Below are 21,619 nucleotides of genomic sequence, written 5' to 3'. Positions count from 1 at the left end.
ATTCGATTTTCACATCTAATGTTACGCACTTAGATAGGCAGAGGTATTGCCGAGGAATTTACGTAACACATAATCGAGAATCATTTTAAGGCCAATGTTGTTACCTTTTAAGACTGCACTTTGCAGTCACTTCCGCCGTTTTATAATTTTCTTTTTCGCACGATTAATTCTTTTGATTCCTTGTCTCCGGTGTATGTTTTTAGTATCTAACATGGTGTTACCTTTAGTGTGATACGGGGAAGTGACTTTACCTTTTCTCATTGTTAGAGTTAATAACTCCCAGACCAAAATATATACTTAAATATTATGTAGTTAGGAGCAGTGTTGGCTTCAGCGTTTGACTCTCATCCCTGAGGTCTTAGGTTCGATCCCCGGCTGTGCACTAATGAACTTTTTTCTAAAAGGAGGCTGATGACCTGCTTGCCTATTAGATTGACAGAAATCTGAGACCAAGACCTAAAAAGGATGTATCGCCGCAAATTTTTTTATTTTTTTATTATTATGTAGTGGAAAACTTAACTTTATTTAACAATTGTGATCGACCTCCTGTCTTGTGAAACCTTTCAACGAATGTTCATTAAATGAAATTTTAACGACATTTTCGATCAAGATAAAAGTAAAACTCAAGTCGTGTTTGAAGAAAGTTAAGATCGTAATGATAAAGTAAATCATATTCAACGACAGGTAGACACTCCCGCTAAAGAGATTTGAGATTTCATCAGATTTTGTGGGAGCATATGGCTCGTGTTGAGAGTGGGTGTGACATAAATATCTCGCGAACTCTCAATTTAGACACGCTCAATGTCAAATGAAAACTGTTATATTTTAGGACATGGCCGATTTCCTGCCTTGATTAACGGAAATGTGGTTTAAACTGTGTGGTGTGTATATATTTATAGCCTCAAAAGAAACTCAACACTATTCTTAAAATATACAATGTGTCTGTGATTTACCGCAAAAGGCTTTCCTCAAACTTCACACTAGAAGAGATTTGAACTTCTGATGTTTTTACCGACTTCAAAAATCGCTAAGTAGCTCATTATTAATCGCTTTGCAAATAATAATCTTGACACTTTTAGCAGGTAAGCTTTTGACCATTAAACCAGAATATCTCTGAAATTATTTAATTAACATATTATTCATATTATAAAGGGTCCAAGCTGAGTAACGCTGTTAGTTTGTACCTAAATTCAACTAAATCTAGTGAAATGGGTGGGTAATGTCCGAGTCCATTAGTAAACTTCCAAAGTGGATCCGAACGCTGCGCGACGTTGCCAGTAATCTTTTTTAAGGATACCCAGTTTAAGAGCCACATAAAATCTCAATAGGCGTTTTCTCGTATAACATTGTATGCGTCGCGTAATCGGATTACGCCGAAAGAAGTACAAGGCTATTATCAGGCAATACCACTTAGACACGTCCAAGCGCTCCAATAACTCGGCCATTTAAGACAATGGGTGCCATATATAGACCAATAACCCCTCCTTTAGGTGACGCATGAATAGAAAGTATCCCTGTTTTCCCCTATAAACATCATTATCGACTAACAGACGCTACAGGTTCTGGACATCGTTACTTGCTCGTTTCCTCTTAGATATGTTTATTGTTCAGTAAGTATTTACTTTGTGGATCTACCTCATTTTAATTGTATAAACTATTATTTTAAGTAAATTAATCTATTTGGCTTTTAAAGTACTAAACTTACTTTTCATATAGAAACTACTTTTGGAGCCGAGTGATCAAAATTACGGTTAAAACGTGTTGGATAAAATTCGCCATCGGAAATATATTTAGGTGATAATAAAGCACACACACACATTCAGCACACTTAAACAAAATTAAACGCTTTTATTCATTATGTAATGTTTTGTAACTCAATTTTATAATTATCCCAGTGAACGAGTTCTACGGCACGCGATGCGATCGTTTTACCTCTTTAAAATTCCAGTTAAAAGAAAAGTATGCTACCGTAATATATAACGTGAAAACTATAGATTTGTATGTATTATTTTTATGAAACTGTATAGAGATGATAAAGATATAGATGACATAAAAGGTATAAGTCAAATGGACGTGTTAGTTAGGAAAACAAAAATAAATGGTAAGTATTTATAAGCTGTGTGCCCCAAATCTAGGAAAGCAATTATTTCGTACAACGAACATAACAACCGACTTGTTTATGGCGGTATAAAGGCAAATGACGCACAAAACTCGTCCTCGATATAGGAGAAACTGTAATTAAGTTGTTTGAAGATATAATTGCTAAAACCCATCACATCTACACTCTACAGTTATATAGTTGACAGTAAAATAAATTTGATTTTTAACTACATATAATATAACGAATCCATTTACCATCAAACAATAGAAACTTAACCAATAATTAGAATAGTATGTTTTGTTTATATAAAGTTAGTCTATAATAAAATAGAAAACGAATCATCCAATAAGGAAACAGTCGCCGCCGATGGATATCCCGTGGGATTTACAGGACCTCACACCTAATAAAGAATAATCATTCCTAAAGGACACAGTCTCTTGCGACAACCAATCATAATTTATATCAATCCCGAGCAAGCCCTGACCCTATATTGTTTGAGGACGTTATATTCGCCCCAGATATCATTATACTAAATTTGACTGCAAAAATTACTATTTGAAAAAAAGTAAGCAGAGAATATTTAGATCCCAAATACATATTTCACACGACGAATAAGTATTTTGGTTTGTAATAAACGACGCCGAAAAACGAGGGAAAATAACATATTTCGGCTAATATATAAAAAAATTTAAACTAACAAAAATGTTTTATTTAAACAGAAACTAATCTTTTTTTGAATCTACTTTGGCTAACCGTCAATTTCTTAAGTTATTCGTGCCGGATTTATAAAATAAATTGCATGAGAAAATGAAAAACGTTTGCAAATCTAAAGTTTTATGATTTGTAGTTACGAAATGTTCGATAGTCACGGAATAAAATGCACGATAAAAGTGTTTCAAATTTGATTATTTTATAATAGTTATCTCTGTTGCAAATGTTAATCATTTAGCTTCTGTTATTTAAAGATCGGTTTTATAAATGATTAAAAATTGATTAGACATTGTGCTCGTCATACATATAAATCATCCCATCATCGTACGACCTAACCTTTTCACAGGATACAAGTTTATACATTCAAACATATAATAAAGAATCAATTCCAAAATGGAAATAAACTACTGATGGTAATTTGGGCATTGTAAGTACTTTATTTAAAAAGCCCCAAATCAGCATTTTGTTGAAGCTTTCATATTATCAGTAAGCCCATACATCACGATCACGATGAAAGAAGCTCGACAACACACATTTACACATAATACAAATATAATACAAGGCAGTAGGAAATTCTACATTGTCTTTGTTTTGTACGAAAAAAACATTTCAAGAAAGCCTCGCTGACTAAAAAACATCGAGAAATAAGTTTAGGTTCTTAATCTGTTAAGGAAGTATTATAAGAATAACTTATAACTATAAAGACTACAAAATATGAAGTAGCTTACAGAAGAGAAAGTATTTACCTCATAACTGAACTGTTAAGTGATAGAAGAAAACAATGGCTTACATAAGAACATCAGCGAGTACAATAGCGTTCTGTGAACTATTAAAAGCTTTTTATAACAATGCTATTTGTATTAACAGCGCGAAAGTGCATAGATGATTTGCTATTTACGCATACAAAACTATGGACATTTTTTATGTCCGAGATGGTAATCCTAAAAACAACAAAAAAAACTGAGGGCAAAGGTGTACCGAGTCTAATTTCTGCTACTCGGGTGACGCGTGCCGGCTTAAACCCCCTAAAACCTACGTTAGTTCCGACCGCAGCTCAGAGCTATTTCCGGATAATGTCCGTAGTATCATTTAACAAGAGATCATTTTCCTCTCATGATTCACATATTCATTTAATTTTACAGTTGTCAAAGAAAATAACTGGCTGTTTGAAACAAAAATAGGACCTTGGTGATATAGAAATTTCATAACTACAAAAAGTCTCCCTCGTATTTGATATTCAAACATTTATAGCGAGGAGCCTGGTACCTGTCTGGTACCGATCGTTTGTACCATTGCCTACGTTGCACAAAAATAACGCAATCCTGTAGAATTTGTTTGCGATACATTCAGTGATGAATGTAATTTGTTTACCGCCGATTAATAGAACAATATTCATAAATTATGCTATTTATTTAAGTTCTTAAAACAGGAAAAATATTAGCGCCTTTATTCCGGCCAATTAGGATAGGTACTAATATCATAACTAGCTGAAATTATTAACATTATATTACAAAATAAATGTAGTATTTAACTCTAAAACTATGAGTATGAACAAAAAAAAATTAATTAGAACTATTTGGTGAACTCGGCATCCGAATCTATCATTAAAAAATCCTTTAACAATGACCGAATATGTGTAATTCGTTTGGCACGTGACTAAGAAATTAAATTTATTCTATTGTTTCTAAAATACCTCGATAAAACACAAAGCGGTCACGAACTCATGATACCTACTCCTACCCACGTATATCGTAAGCCTCATCTTCGAAGTAATATTAAAATGGACAGTTCCAGAAACGAGGTCAGCTCCTCAGTCCTTACACAAAAGAGCCTCAATACTCAAAATGATACCAGTCGATGTAAGGTTCTATAATGTATGAGTACAAGGGTAAAAATTCTAAAGGTATCGAACGTATTCAATTCGATAAAGATGGATTGAAATGATGAAACAATAATTTAAAAAAAACCTTTTTTCTGACAGGAGAGCTGGTCAACGATAAAAACAAACTAAATCAGTGTTGCAACCAAATATAGAACTGTCTTTTTTATTTTACATCGTTAAGATTTGTTTATTTTACGAATAAATACTTTAGTTATAAGAATGTTTTATGAATAATATGACGTTTTTAAGTATACAAAAATACATACAAACAACTAATCTTACTTCCTACGGTGTTTAGAAAATTGTATTTAATTTTAATATTTTGAATATTAGTTTTTATACATATATGTGGCGACGTTTGTGAAATTCTATATTAAGGCTTGTAATACAGACATAAATCGTTGAATATTAATGTAGCTAATACAATCTTAATAATGTATGCGCATTTAATTTTACACGATATAACCTGTGTCTAGTTAATTAATCGTCCATATGACAATGTCAGTTGACAATGACATTTGGTATAGTTTATTATTTATACGTCATTGCTTTGGTTTCAAATACGCTGACGACTGGCCGCTTAAGGTCAGTCTATATATCTTTTAGTATTCTATTACGTAAACAATTTGATTTTACGTATTGTTCGGTCTATGCGCTGGATTAAAAAGGATAAGATAAAAATAAAATAGTATGCTTATTCTATTTATATTACTATTAGCTTGTCTAAGCAGACAACTAATTAGACGGTTTCCCACGCAACAGCCCACGCTGCCCATAAGTCTAATGGAGACAGTCTGAATAAAGATATATGTACATCGGCAAATACTGGTGTAATACTTTTTAAAAGAGATTGCTTACATGTGCAATGAGTAATATTCTCTAATTAAATCGATTTATATGACTAAAAGTAGCTCCTGGTTTGACCTAATATTTCAGAGACTGTTTATTTACAGACACGTAGGTGATCAGATCATTCTCTTACGATGCACGACATAGTCTAAAGATTCCTCATATTTTTTTCCATAGGAGCATGTGTTAATTGCGAACCAAGACGGATTTTTAAAATTACCATTGATTCAGCAGTAGGATAACACGACCTAAGGATTGAGCGGCGTGCCTAGCTACTAGTCGAATACTAGTACTAGGCTAAGTTGTACTAAAAACACATGAATAAATTTAAGGAAATTTCAAGAACACCATAATACTGACGTTATTAAATAATTAAACACAATTTGAATCTTACCGCTAATAAAACGCTTAGGATTAATTGCAAGTTATTTTACAGTTAAACTGGTTTTTTGGGACACATTTTTAAAACTTGTTGCAAGGAGTTAACATCTTATTGTCTTATACATAAGCATGGTTTAGGCTGCAATAAAATATTTTGTCCTGTTTCTTAAGTGACACGAGAGATAAGATTGTGTTTTTTAAAGTAATAATATCGCCCAAAAGAAGCTTTTTTTAAGTCCCGGTATAATATAAAGCGACCGTTTCAGTGTGATCCAATGTGGTTTTAGTGAGAGCTCAATCTATGATTAGTGCCTGTAGTGAGTCGAGTGCTACCTTCATTAGCTAACAATAAAATAGTAAAGAGTCTTATTCGGACACTAACATATAGTGGCTAAGTCTCGAATTAGCCTCAATTAGTTCAATAATGTTTTAGTGTATTTAATTTTGAATAAAAAGTCAAAATAAATTTATATAGGTAAAAAAGTACACTTATGAACGACAGAAAAGAAGTTACATTAATTCGGGCAAGAAACTCTCCGCCACTCTTTTTAATAGCTTAGTTTTGAGTAATACAAATTGTTTGAACTGGAGAAAATCAATCCCAAGGATTAGCATAATTTCAATATTCGTAAAATTTATAAAAAAGCTTTATTGATTAATTTACGTTTTACGAGAGCTTTGAATTTATTAAGTGATATTTATCTAATTTATCTTGGGAGTTTGTTGAAAAAACGAATACAATTTCCATATAAGGAGTGGTTTATTTTCTGGAGCCTGTTTGGTCGTACGCTTAAATTAGTCCTCTTAGTTATAGATATAGATGCGACCTTAAATTCGCAATAGGCTCTTTAAACTAAAAGCTAATGAAGTATTAATAGCTCACAAATTATTAATGTAAAAGAAAGAAGCCAACGATAACAATTAGTGCCGCGTATTCATGTCAACAATTACTGTTGTTTATTTGTTTTTGCAATTTAAAAGCAGTTTTTGTACTCCATAACTTTTTTATATTTTTGTTAATACACGAAACAATTGATAAACTTATTGGCGTTAAGGTTTAATATGAGAAATAATAGTTTTTCTAACTTAAATTGTATGTATATTGTCTTGGAATATGTATAACAAACTGTTAGTTAAATAAATAGTGGGTGACAGATTAAGCACATTTGAACATAGCATATCGTTTTTGATTTCATAGAACAACGCTTCACTTCAATATAATTATGTATGTTTTCGCCTCTTTGAAAATCTAACGATTAAATTAGATTTTACAGATAACTGGACATTACTGTTTTACCTTTATTGCGGTTTAAAATAGATCAGAAGTCCGTTAAGCATTTGTTTGATGTTGGAAATCCGTAAGGTAAACATCGTTATTTGATGTTACACGATACAGATTTGCTTTTCGAAGTAGATTTTAAATGAATGATGAGAATATTGTAAAAAATGCATCGTCATACTTTCACAAAATTAGGTAACGTAGAAAGGTACACTAAGGCCTACAACGCACTAGCGGCTGGCCGCAATGCGGTGTGCCGCTGCGGCGGGCCGCGGTATATACGGTCCGCCGTAGCGGCCTGCCGTATTCCGGCTAACCGTCCCTATTGCGGTCCTATTGCGGTCTGCCGCAATCGTCACTCGTCAGTGCTTCTTGAAATATTGCGCATGATGGACGTTGAAGAAGTTGCGGCAGTTATTTATTTATATAATCGTAGAAAATATAGTCAAAAAATCTCTGCATAGTGTCTAGCGCAAGGAACAAGCGATGACTGAGGCGGGTAGGATGTGGTATTTGCGGCAAACCGCGCCGAGTGCGTGGAGGGACGCGGCGCGCCGCATCATTCAACCGGTGCGGTTGACGGTTGACCGCAAGTCAGTGCGTTGTTATCGCGCGGTTTCATGTAATAATCGATGTGCGGTCCGCCGCAGCGGCACGCCGCATTGCGGCCAGCCGCTAGTGCGTTGTAGGTCTAAGGCCTACAACGCACTAGCGGCTGGCCGTGATGCGGTGTGCCGCTGCGGCAGGCCGCAGTATATACGGTCTGCCGTAGCGGCATGCCGTATTCCGGCTAACCGTCCCTATTGCGGTCCTATTGCGGTCTGCCGCAATCGTCACTCGTCAGTGCTTGTCGTTCTTGAAATATTACAAATTCAAATTTAATGACGTGGAATAAGTGATACATGTATCTTATGTTCCATAATAAACATATTTTATTTTTTTATTTTTTACTCTTTTAAAATAGGTTTACAATATTTTGTTTACATTTGTTAAATAATTATATGTGATGACGTAGGTAGGACGGCTAACCGCGCCGAGTGCGTGGAGGGGACGCGGCGCGCCGCATCATTGAACCGGTGCGGCTCGCCGCAGCTCCAGATCAACCGGAGCGGTTGACGGTTGACCGCAAGTCAGTGCGTTGTTATCGTGCGGTTTCATGTAATAATCGATGTGCGGCCCGCCGCAGCGGCACACCGCATTGCGGCCAGCCGCTAGTGCGTTGTAGGTCTAATACAGGTATTTGTGTGTACTCGGAACCTGCTCGCCTATGTCTTTAGGTAAATTGCAAAGTAGTATATAAATCTATAATATTACTAGCTGACCTGGCAAACGTCGTTTTGCCATGTATATCATTTGTAATAAAAAATAGGGGTTGATCGTAGAGGGGTGAAAATTAGGGGTTGTATGTATTTTTAATGCTGTATCATAAAAAAAATAAAAATGTATCTAAAAATATAAAAAAAAAAACAATTTTGGGGTGGACTACCCTTAACATTTAGGGGGATGAAAAATAGATGTTGTCCGATTCTCAGACATACCCAATATGCACACAAATTTTCATGAGAATCGGTCAAGCCGTTTCGGAGGAGTTTAACTACAAACACCGCGACACGAGAATTTTATATATTAGATATACAACTACAAATAGTCTTTGTATGATGATTTCTAAACAGATTAATTTAGCAAAGATTTATCTGTTTATCTTTGCATAGTAACAGTTTCATTATATACAAAATATGCAACAATATACATAATTGAAACCGAATTCGTATTGTTTCGATGAATGTACAACCATTAATCTTCGAAAAGCAATGGAATGTTTGATAATTCAACAGTTTATTTTAAATGTTAAAAGGATGATTCAGGATACAGGTATGTGATGACACATAACCCTTTAAGGGCTCAAATTTAGAGAAGTTTACTAGGAATTGATATAAGTCGTGGACTTTGTGAAATCAAAGGAGTCTGATTATCATAGAGTTGTCTCTATTATTATAACTTTTAACGTAGTTGTAGAACTGATGATTCTTACAATAAGAGAGATAGATAAAAGACTTAAGACTTAAAATTAAAATAAAAAAAAGAGGCTCTCGGTGAGTCTCAAATGGCCGAAAATATAAAATAATTATTATAATAAATAACCGATTTTTTTATTATTTATAAAATAAACAAACATAATAGATTTTGTTTACATATGCGAGTGTCAATTGGCACTTAAAACGGAGTAAAATAAATGCAATCACTATGCATCAATGTAGAAAGTGAAGATAACAATACCGTCGATACTCTAAAAGTACTCGCCGTGCGACTAGAAATTAATACTTTAGAATGCAGCAGATCTGAAGAAGCTTTCTTTCAACTGAGTCGGAGCTGCAACGGTCTTAATTGGAGAAATCTGCGCGCCATTTGCATTTTAACAATTTAAATTTCTTTCAGAGCAATGTGGATTTATCATTTTTAAATTCCTATAAATTTCTTAAAGGTATCAGTTTGTTGTTGGAGCGAGCAATAACATCTTTATAATAAGAACAAGTTACTTCCTGATATTTTATATAGATAGGATAAAGAAGTGTATGTTATAGTTATATATTAGTGTATGTTATACTTACACATTAAAATACATGTTTCGTGTAAGTATTACGTACATTAAACAATACATGAAACTCGCTAATCCCGTTGTCAAATGTCAGGTTAAAAGCGTGCGCGGTCACCATTAAAACACCTATAACATTGATTATTAAAGCGTAGGTAATGTACGTAGGTACACGAAATAAGCCCCAAGGTAAGAATTTGAAATCTTAACGTGTGCAAAGGACCAGCTGGTAAAACTGGTTGCCTTCCCTAAGCGGTCAGGTGTGTTCGAATGCAAAGATTACAGGAATTCGCCAAATGCAGATAATATCGTAACCAATAGAAATAGTTTTAAAATTCGTGTCGTTTATTTTCTTTTGAGGGTATACTATAAAAATTTGTTTGACTTCAAATTTAAACGCAAAAGAGTTTTTATAAATCTACTAGCTGATCCGGCAAACGTCGTTTTGCCATGTATATCATTTATAATAAAAAATAGGGGTTGATCGTAGAGGGGTGAAAATTAGGGGTTGTATGTATTTTTTAATGCTGTATCATAAAAAAATAAAAATGAAAAAAATTATCTACAAATTAAAAAAAAAATTAGGGGTAGACTACCCTTAACATTTAGGGCGATGAAAAATAGATGTTGTCTGATTCTCAGACCTACCCAATATGCACACAAAATTTCATGAGAATCGGTCAAGCCGTTTCGGAGGAGTTTAACTACAAACACCGCGCCACGAGAATTTTATATGTTAGATAAAGTATGTAAAGTTTGTAGACGATGGTAGGTGCTGAACGTAATCATTGTATTAAAGACAAGCACAAAAAAGTAGAATGTTCTTCTTAGTATAAATGCGCGGTAAAATGAACATTTAGCTACATAATAATTATGTCAAATCATTTATTTATTATTGAGCTTTTTAATGTTTATGTTATCTTTGTTTGCTGAATTAGGTATCTCTATAAACATTAATGACGCTAATTAGGTACTTAAGTTTTTAAATATTATTCCAGGTAGAAAAACAACAAAGGTTCGGCAGGATTTCAAAATTGAGATACCAAATAACGGTAAAGATGTGAGAGAGAAGTACCTAAATTTGGGGTGCGGGGGGAGGGGGAGGGGGGGGGGGGGGTGTAGTAATCACCCCCCACAAATTTTGGGCTTAGGAAACCAAAAAAAAAAAAAAATTTTTTTTTTTTTTTTTACAGTACTTAATCTGAAAATGATCGCAAGAAATCAGTGTCTGTACTAGACATATATTACAGACAGTATATAAAGCCAAGTTTTAAAAAAATGCTAATAAAATAACGCACATTCACGCAAAAATAAAAAACCTAAAAAGTAACGGCTTTTTAACTTATAATTTGCACTTGATCACTGTGAACACACACTGTTCTGGCAAAATCCAAATTCGAAATGGCCGATTGCGTTTATACTTTAAACAATGAATAGTAGAGAATAGAGATGTGAAAAATAATCTATTCTGTGAAAGTGAAAAAATCGATTATTTTAGTATTCGATTTTAATCCGATTTTAAATCCGATTTTGTTTTCGATTTTGAGTTTCAGTTGAACAGTTATTTAAAAAAAATATTAATATACGGTTAGTATATTAATATTTATATAACCTAACCAATCTAAATAATATTTATTTTTGTGGACAGCTCCGATCTAAATAGTAATTGTTTATTCAAGCCTCGGCTTCTCAGCGTCCTGGTCGCCTTCGGCGACCAAATATTCATATACTAACTCTAACCTAACCAATCTAAATAATATTTTTTTTGTGAACAGCTCCGATCTAAATAGTAATTGTTTATTCAAGCCTCGGCTTCTCGGCGTCCTGGTCGCCTTCGGCGACCAAATATTCATATACTAACTCTAACCTAACCAATCTAAATAATATTTGTTTTTGTGGACAGCTCCGATCTAAATAGTAATTGTTTATTCAAGCCTCGACTTCTCGGCGTCCTGGTCGCCTTCGGCGACCAAATATTCATATACTAACTCTAACCTAACCAATCTAAATAATATTTGTTTTTGTGGACAGCTCCGGCGCTACGGGAAATGCAGCCCCTCCACCCTTGCGTACCAAAGCACAGGCATTTTATTCAAGCCTCCGCAACCTCGGCTTTTTGGTCGCCTCTGGCGACCAGCCTCAGCCGCTACAGCTTTCATAATGCCTGTGCTTTGTTACAGCGGGTGGGGGCTGCTCTTCCTCCGCGCCTCCGATTATTTATATACACTCTAGGGGTAAGACAGACAAGACCACGTGGATAGTGGGGTGCTCTGATTCGGTTTTGGGTACTATTTGAATAATTTAACAGTTATTTAAAAAAAATATTAATATACGGTTAGTATATTAATATTTATATAACCTAACCAATCTAAATAATATTTATTTTTGTGGACAGCTCCGATCTAAATAGTAATTGTTTATTCAAGCCTCGGCTTCTCAGCGTCCTGGTCGCCTTCGGCGACCAAATATTCATATACTAACTCTAACCTAACCAATCTAAATAATATTTGTTTTTGTGGACAGCTCCGATCTAAATAGTAATTGTTTATTCAAGCCTCGACTTCTCGGCGTCCTGGTCGCCTTCGGCGACCAAATATTCATATACTAACTCTAACCTAACCAATCTAAATAATATTTGCTTTTGTGGACAGCTCCGGCGCTACGGGAAATGCAGCCCCTCCACCCTTGCGTACCAAAGCACAGGCATTTTATTCAAGCCTCCGCAACCTCGGCTTTTTGGTCGCCTCTGGCGACCAGCCTCAGCCGCTACAGCTTTCATAATGCCTGTGCTTTGTTACAGCGGGTGGGGGCTGCTCTTCCTCCGCGCCTCCGATTATTTATATACACTCTAGGGGTAAGACAGACAAGACCACGTGGATAGTGGGGTGCTCTGATTCGGTTTTGGGTACTATTTGAATAATTTAATAATTTTCGGAACCATACATTAATTAAAACATGAAGTTAATGTAATGTATGTACATTTGACAAGTAATGCTTAAATTAGGTTCAACTATAAAATTAACAAATGAGGAAATAATCGATTCGATTAGGTTCAACTTTAAAAATAACAAATGAGAAAATAATCGATCCAATTAATTTACCGAAAATGTCACATCACTTATAACCAATAGAAAACGACAATGACACATCACTCATAACCAATAGAAATCGAGAATGTCACATCTCTTATAACCAATAGAAAAGTAGTTAGATAATGGCGGATTGTTTATAATTTCAATACAATTGACAAAAGTTAAAAAAAAATTTTTAAAATACTTTGACGCTTATCCTAAAGCTAAAATCACTTGGAGGTGTTCCAATCAAGGGTCCCCGAGACTCCTGCATAATCAGTATCATCAAATTCCAACGCATGGATATCAACCCCAACCCCAAATAACGAATACCTCATATTGCGCGATTATACCTACCTAATTAAATCTTATAATATTTTGTTGTTTGAATATTCTTGGAAGTGCAGCTGTCTTACAAAATGCGTCATTATTTTGTTTGATTTGATTTATAACCTTCGACCTTTTTGTATCTGCCAGCGTTCGTTGAAACATCTTAGTTTCATGTACGTGATTATACTATAAGAAAACATTTTAATTAAAAGGCATCTCATTATTACCTTGCTACAAAAGATACTTTAAGCACCTTAATCATTATTAGTCTAGCTCCTAAACAATAGACTAGAGCTGCATGAGATAAGGAAGATATTATCATAGAACGTTGACATCTAGCGTGTTTGTTATCGTTTTCATTGTTTTCTTTATCAGAGGAATTACGTAATTATTAAAGAGCTTATCAGATAAAAAACATAGATTGTTTCGTACATTTTAGATATTTCCTAGAATTATTGGAAGTTCATGTTTGTATGTTTGATATTCGTGTACATAGTATATAACTTACCAAAGTTAAAAGACAAGTTTGTATGACAGGTCCAATCAATATGCAGCAGTGGTGTAAACCGCACGATAAGAGCCCTCAGTAACTCCCTTCTGGACATCCACATACATAGTTATCGATTTGCATGCTTTTCTCTATGCGAGATCACTTCACGTTTACTTCAATCAAAACACAACTACCGTGATATATGAACGGGACGATCAACCGTTTCACTTGTCAATAAACCACCCATGTAAAAGGTAAAATACAGTATATTCATAACATTCGTACAAAAATCTAATATTAGGCCGACAAATTTCACTTCAAACTCGTATTGATTGTGGTCGGATGGAATAAAACAATGGTGAACACAGCCAAAACAATGCAAAACCGCGAGGCGTGCACAACGCGTGCCGCCTCGCTAGCGGGCACCCCAGTACTGAATTGACAGCGCTGAGCGCGGTAGGGACGGGGGACAAGCGCGAAGTGCGTCGGAGCGAGTTGGTAAAGATTGCCGTGATGCATTCACACGCCTGATGAATTCGGCCGTCTGTGAACAAGGTGATCCATGCTGAGTTATTTTCAGCATCACGTCAATGCTCTGTAGAAGCAACACTCGCAAACAAGCGACTGTACTTAAAATACGTGGCACTTCAACGATCGTTAGGCAGTAACTCCTAGAGCTCGATTCAACGGTAATACGCTACAGGTATATTACATTGAGAGTTTAATTATAAACAATAATCAAGAAATGCATATTGCATTAAATTAAAATAAGAAAAAATGCTCATAAATAACCTTGATAAGATAGGAGCTCACTTCAAGTGAAATTGTCAGTACTTCTGTGTAGTTAGGTAATAGGTATGTCTCGCCTTTACGTCGTCCATCTTATCGGCAATGGCGACATGCAAACCTTATCTTTGCTACATGTTTGTACTTACACATAACACTGCATAGGCTAATTAATAAATAGCAATACTTATACTCAACGAAAAATATGCGTATTAACCCGTAAATAATTGATATCACGAAAAAATTATATCACAATGTTTTAAAATAGGTGTTTTGTATAAATAATTTTGAAAATATAACTGAGTATTTTTACAGCCTTACGAAAATTTACTAGATTTTGTTTTACTTACAGCCACGGCAAAAGTTCATATATAAGCCAACAAGTGAAAAGAAAAAGCATTTGACGTATATTATTTCCAACGATATATTAACATTCGTAATACCGGGATCTTAGCATTAACTCTAATAATAGCCCAAGGGGAGGAATAAACCACTATATCATGAGGTTTCATTCAGGATTGGGGCAAGGGTGGAACCCCGAGAACTAATACATCAAGTCTTATTGATAAATATTTACAAGTTTAGTTACCTTTAGTTGCTTAGCGACGAAACGCAAACTCCAACTAGTTAGGGGCTTAGTTTAATTTGAGAAGCAAAACTATTTATTAATTAGACGAACAATCCTACATTAACAATACAGAACAAACAAGCAAAGGATCGTGCTTGCATAAAAGGCAAGAAAAACAGATGCAAAAGGATCAATTCAAAACTCTCGTTAAACGTAAATTAATCAATAAAGCTTTTTTATAAATTTGACGATTATTTAAATGATCCTAATACTTGGCATTGATGTGCTCCAGTTCAAACAATTTCTATGACTCAATACTTGGCGATTAAAAAGAGTGGCGGAGAGTTTCTTGACAGTTCTGCTTGCTCCCTCTACACCCTTGACTTGCGAACTGGTAGTAAATGTAAATTTAGAATCAATTTAACATCTTTTCTGTTGACGTTCATAAGTGTACTTGGTTATCTATATGAATAAAGTTATTTTGAGTTTGAGTTTGAAAACATACTTAAAGTATCTCGCTATTCCTAGAGCTCTAACCATGAGATAAACATACAGCGTTCCTGTTCGCTACACATAAAAATAAAAAAAATCCTTATACAGGTTATATAGGATCTATCCTCTTTACAAAAAGAAAACACAGTTCACAAATCAACGCTTAAGCGATTTCGGCAAATGCCCGAAAGTCGACCTAGTTTTCCACTTTCTTTAATTGCTTGGCGGATTGAAGTTGATTGACAATCATATTATTTTATTGATACTGGTTTGATGTCGGAATGATGTTTAATTAATCGAATTTTAAATTGAGTGAAACAGGTTTTTTGCCGTGTCTTCAGAATATAATACAACTAATATCCACTTTGCTTTATGACATATAATGACATCTAGCCATTTGTATATAATATATTACATTGTAAGACTTGCATACAATTAAAAATAACTTCGTCTTCGTTTAAATATTTTTTTTAACGCACGCGTGATGACTTCAAATCTGGGAATTTCTTTTTATTGGTTCCAAAGGTGAAAGACACATAAAGAAGCCATAAATTCTAATTCTATTGTTTAATTTTTTTTTTGTAATACATAGGAGGCAAACGGGCAGGAGGCTCACCTGATTTTAAGTGATACCGCCGCCCATGGACACTCACACTGCAGAAGGCTCGCAAGTGCGTTGCCGGCCTTTCAAGAATAGGTACGCTCAAAAAAAAATTTAGATCAACTCATTGTAGATATACCGATAATAATAATTTATTAAGATAATAAGCCCAGCAGTTTTATAATGTATGAAAGTAATCGTATTAAAGGTACGATTACTGATGCTGGATGCACTATTAAAGAATACGTTGTAATAAATTTGCTTGCATATTTATTATTAACGCGATGTATTTCTTCAAGAGCCCTTTGTTGTTAAGCTCGGTGACTATAACAACGAGAACAGGCTCTAGTACTTAATACTCACATCAACCTTTTAATTATTTTGAATGAGCTGTGGTTTCCATTGAATTTTAACCTCACGCGTTTCGCATGACATTCTACACTTGAGTGTGAATGCTAAAAGAGTTTTAAAAAAGAACTATTATGGAGTTACGTAATCTATACTTGATATTAGACGCAAAGCTGAGGAGTTTGTTTGTTTGGTTAAACGCAATAATACCATAAATAACTTCTAACAGTTAACACCTAAGCAAGTCTTTTAAGAAGAAAACAAATATTTTCCACGATATAATTTAAGTAAATTTAATTACAAAACGCTACCTGTTTGTCATCATGTAACAAATAAAAAGGACCAGTGGCGCTACAACCTTTTTAGGCCTGGGACTCAGATCTCTGTGTCTGTTCATTTCATTTGTCCATCTAATAGGTAAGTAGGTGTTCAGTCTCCTGTGCCTGACTCACGCCGACAAGTTCTTGGGTCTAAGGCAAGCCGGTTTCCTTACGATGTTCTAAATCACCATTCGAGCGAATAATAAATGTACAATAATAAATGTACAGCCGGGGATCGAACCTACGGCCTACAGTCGCACACTGAAGTTACCAGGCGAACACTGCTGCACGTAACAAATAAAATAAATTGTTTAATAATGATAAGTGAAACTTGCAGTGTCTGCTAAGTAGGAAATTGCACTACCTAACAGTGACTAGGTATTTGTCTATATTATAATGTGACAAATACGTTTTGCTAAGCCTATACTAAAGTAATGATGATCAACACAAACAGAAGATAGATTTCGTCACGTAGAGCATAGCACCATAGACACTTCGTTATAATTAAATATAAATATAATTAAATTACATCAGCGATATTCTGTGTATTAACGCGATATCCGTGTGGGTGGTCCTCTGCTGACATGACAACGCGAGCATTATACATTTTTTTCGGTAACGATTCGTCAAGATTATGAGTCATGTTATCTGGATAAAAGGTGCCTTTTATGTCCATGTAGATTATAAATTGATATACATTTTCATCTAAATGATTGATTGTCAGTTTTGATTATGTCGTTGTTATCGTAATCGATACGATTTGCGTTGTTGTTTCGGTACAGCATCTGTACCCCTTTTATTGTAATATCCAAAGTGGAAAGCTTGCGCATCCTCTATCCGTGAAAGCAGCATGTCAAACTCGACCACCTGCTATCAAGAAACTGGACCCAAATTAACTCGCCATCTTTTCCCAGGAAAGTCGATACGACCCTTCCCCCAGGCCACGTATTTCTGGGCAGGGTTTCGTTCACGAGCACCAGATCTCCCAGCTCTGGAATCTTCCCTCAACCAGCCAGCCGTGGCCACGCCGCCAAATTCGCCCGTGAACCGAAGCAATAATTTGAATTCTGTGGGATAAGATAATGAACTTTAAAACTCCCCCCGTCATTCTTATTAGGCGCATCCAGGACGAAAATCTGGATGCGTCAGGCAAGCCAGTGATTAGGCGATTTCTTGCACAACTATCAACAACTGACACTCGCTCTTCTCCTGTAGTTTCTTCAGTTACCGCCTCTTCTATTTTTCTCTTAGGCCAAGTCTCTTCTGGAGAATATAAGAAATTGCATCCCCGAAACCATCGATGATCTCTATTGAAATTTCGAGGTACATCTCTAGTGGCATCATCGGCCACCAAACAACCTGGATGACAACGAGGAATGTAAAGTTTCTTGTCCCATACATGACCGACGCGCCACGATTTTTGTAATATCCCTCTTGCGGGCAAAGTTATCTATGTAATAAGACCCAAGGGATCAAAAAGAGACATAATAACTTTTAGGAATCCTCGATTAGTGGTTCGCTTGGTCCCTTCGAGTACTTCCAGATTAGCCTTTTTAATATTTAGATTAAAAGTAAGATGATCATCACTGGTTCTCCAAACTAGACCCAAAGGCTTTTCCAACGGAGCAACGGAGCTATTTTGAAGCTCGACTTCCTTGCTTCTATTCTGGAGTTGCGGCTCCATCTCGGCTATAACTTCAGGTTTGTTACTCGCCCATTTTTGTAAATGAAATTTTCTTTGACGGTGCACAAAACTGACTTCTTTTGCTATACGCTTAGCTTCTTCCACAGAATCAAAACTTTGGAGATAATCATCCATGTAGTGATTGCGACAAATTGCATCCGCAGCTTCAGGGTACTCCCGTCGATATTCTTCAGCATTTAAGTTTTTAATATAAATGACAGTACAAGGTGAAGACGCCGCACGTCGCGCTCGACGCACGACGCGCCCGTAAAAAGCGCAATGCATCCCTGTCCTCAGTCCTAATTTTGATTTGAAGAAACATCTCACGAATATCTCCTGACACAGCAACTGGTCTCTGTCGAAAGCGCATCAAAACTCCAGGTAGTGATTGTAATAGATCTGGTCCAGTAAGTAACATGTCATTCAAAGATATCCCATCCGTTTTAGCAGCAGCGTCCAGAACGATTCGCGGTTTCGGTTTTGATGGATTAATCACAGCAAAATGTGGTAGGTACCAAGTGCGGCCAGGACTAGACGAAGGTAGGGCCTCCTCAGCATAGCCACATTCTAAAAGATACTCAATTTGAGCATTATATTCCATCTTCTGCTTAGGGTTTTTATCTAATTTCTTCTTAATCACTATCAATCTTCTTAAAGCATTCTCTCTATTTTCTGGTAACTCCAGTTCTTCTTTGCGCCACAGCAACCCCGATTCAAAACGTCCATCAGGAAGACGGTGGCTGTAGCTCTTTAATAATGACAACGCGCGTTCCTCTGGATCATTTTTTTGACGTTTTGGTTCGATTCCTAGTGAATCTATACATAAAAACTGCTTGAACAAATCTTCTAATTTATTTTCATGATTTTCATCTTCTTCTTCATTATGATTTACCAGCTTTAATACACTAACTTTTCCAGGGCCCTTAGTAGGCCCGTGCAATACCCAACCTAATTCTGTTAATGATGCAACTGGATCTCTGCATCCACCACTTCTTATCTTCCTCGAAATAATCAAATGCCGGTTGTCCTGGCCAATAAGAAGAGTAGGTGTACCTCGATCATATGTAAGATCCTCGGTTATTTCCAGAAGGTGATCACAACCTTCTATCATATCTGCATCCACCGATTGGTGATTAAGATTCAAACTATCTATTGTTCGTGCTTCTATTTTGTGCTCCTTATCCGTATGAACACCATTAATATAGAGACTCACTCTCCTTGAACTGGAAGCCTCCATACGTGCTCCTGCCACCCCTTCAATAATAAAAGACTCTTCTGGACCTGTAAGTCCAATCTCAGAAGCAACTTCTTTCTCTATAAGAGTGACCGATGACCCCTCATCAAGTAATGCAAATGTAGTCATGGTCCCCTTGGGACCTCTCAATCTTACTGGCACAATCTTCAACAAAGCTCTACCAACTTTCTGTCGAGTCGCAGCTACAACAGCTGATTTTCCTGCTGGTTCTACTGGCGTCTCTGAGGGAGACGCTGAAAAATGCAGAAGTGAATGATGAGACGCCTTGCAGCCTTCGATCCCACATGGCTTATAGGAACACCTATGACGATGATTGCGACGTCCTAAACATCTAAAACACAGGTTCAAATCTTTAGCCTTCTCCCATCTACATTTACTCTCCAAATCCATGAACTGTTTACAGTCTTTTATGTGATGTAAATGATGACAGACAGTACATTCATAGCTTTGTTTCTTTGGTGTTATAGACGGTCCAGATGTTGCAGTAGTAGATGCTACATTTGTTAGAAACGGTCTTCTTTGTGATGACGAGTGATTAACATTTTCAACTTGAGCATACCGACTGCAAAGGTCCGCCTCGCGGGAAAAGAATGAAGATAATTTAACTAAGTCCGCCTCTTCCTCAGGTCGCCCCGCAGCGTAGTCATACCAACGGTACCTCAAAGTCGGTATCATCTTCTCCACAACAGCTCTCACAGATTCTGGGTTAAACAAATAGCATTCCTTTTTTAAAGCCTTGATGACTGTTACAATATTGACTATCTTGCTAGAAAAAATACAAATATCACGAGGATTATCAGAAAGTTTAGAAAGTTGTTTAATCTTGTCCATCTCCGCAATAACTAATGCATCAGGTCGTCCAAATCTTGCTTCCAAGAGTGACAAAATCTCTCCAGGCTCCACATCTGCTATAAACAAAGAAATGGCAGCTTCCTTGGCTGCCCCTTTCAGGCTTCTTCTTAGCCGCACCAAATTTTCCAATTTAGAGAAATTACTGCTAGTTTCATTATATGCTGCTCTAAACGCTAACCATTCACTACTTGCCCCGCTAAAAATTGGTAATTCGAATAGCGTTTTTGGGCTCTGCATCGCTCGTGCGGCTTCAGTAAGCGCAGATACGAGTGTCTTAATATCGAGCTGCTGATTCGAAGTTGTTTGAGCATCACGATCGTTTGAATCCAACCAATCTTTAACTAAACTATCTCTCTCTCTGAAGCCTTTATTTTCCGCCAAGCTATCCAGCTCACTACCCTGCGCTTCAATAGCCGCTAATTCAGCTTCAGCGAAAGCGGCCTTAGCGCAAGCCTCTTCTATTCTTGCAGCTGCTAATCTTTTTAAAGCTTCTGCCCGCTGCACACTCTTCTTGCTCACCACCGATCGCTTCTCCGAAGGAGCCTTAGGGTATTCGTGTAATGACTTCTCTGATTGATGATGAACGGCTGCCATTGATGCAGGAGCTGGTGCTTGCGGATTTGCTAAGTTATCGTCTTCGTGTGTAGGATGTACTGGGGCCGATTCACATTTTACGGCCTGACGTCTGAGCGACCTAGTAATTGGCATGTTTGGGAGAAAAAAGTAATTAATAAATTTAAAAGAAATCTCAACACTCAACACACACGCCACGCCCAAACGCACAAAAAAAATATAATTTTATTCACTACACAAAAAGGTTATTGAAAAGAACTCGTACTACGAACGAAAACGAAAATAATTTACGTATTACGTACGAACACAACAGCAAAATACTATTATGTATTTATAATTGTAATACCGCACTCGAGCACTATTATTTTATTTTATTTCAATACGCAACGTAAAAATAATCACAAAATTATTCACACTAATATTTTCATAAACACACACTTTAATATTATATAA

The 21,619-nt window shown here is 36.0% G+C and overlaps 1 protein-coding gene across 2 annotated transcripts in view; it reads right to left on the bottom strand.

Annotated features, from left to right (window-relative positions):
* The window catches only part of LOC125048625 (ADP-ribosylation factor-like protein 4C), a 47,930-nt gene extending 33,796 nt beyond the window's left edge, over positions 1-14,134 (bottom strand). For both annotated transcript variants that reach the window (XM_047647393.1, XM_047647396.1), the window contains exon 1: positions 13,706-14,134. The gene's annotated coding sequence lies outside the window, so the exon portion shown is untranslated. The remainder of the gene's footprint in view (positions 1-13,705) is intronic.
* Between the last annotated feature and the right edge of the window lie 7,485 nt (positions 14,135-21,619).

The sequence above is a fragment of the Pieris napi genome, chromosome 4, assembly GCF_905475465.1.
Source record: "Pieris napi chromosome 4, ilPieNapi1.2, whole genome shotgun sequence".
In the NCBI taxonomy this organism is placed as follows: domain Eukaryota; kingdom Metazoa; phylum Arthropoda; class Insecta; order Lepidoptera; family Pieridae; genus Pieris; species Pieris napi.
Note: the sequence above shows the minus strand (reverse complement) of the source record. Positions and strands in the feature narration are given on the sequence as shown.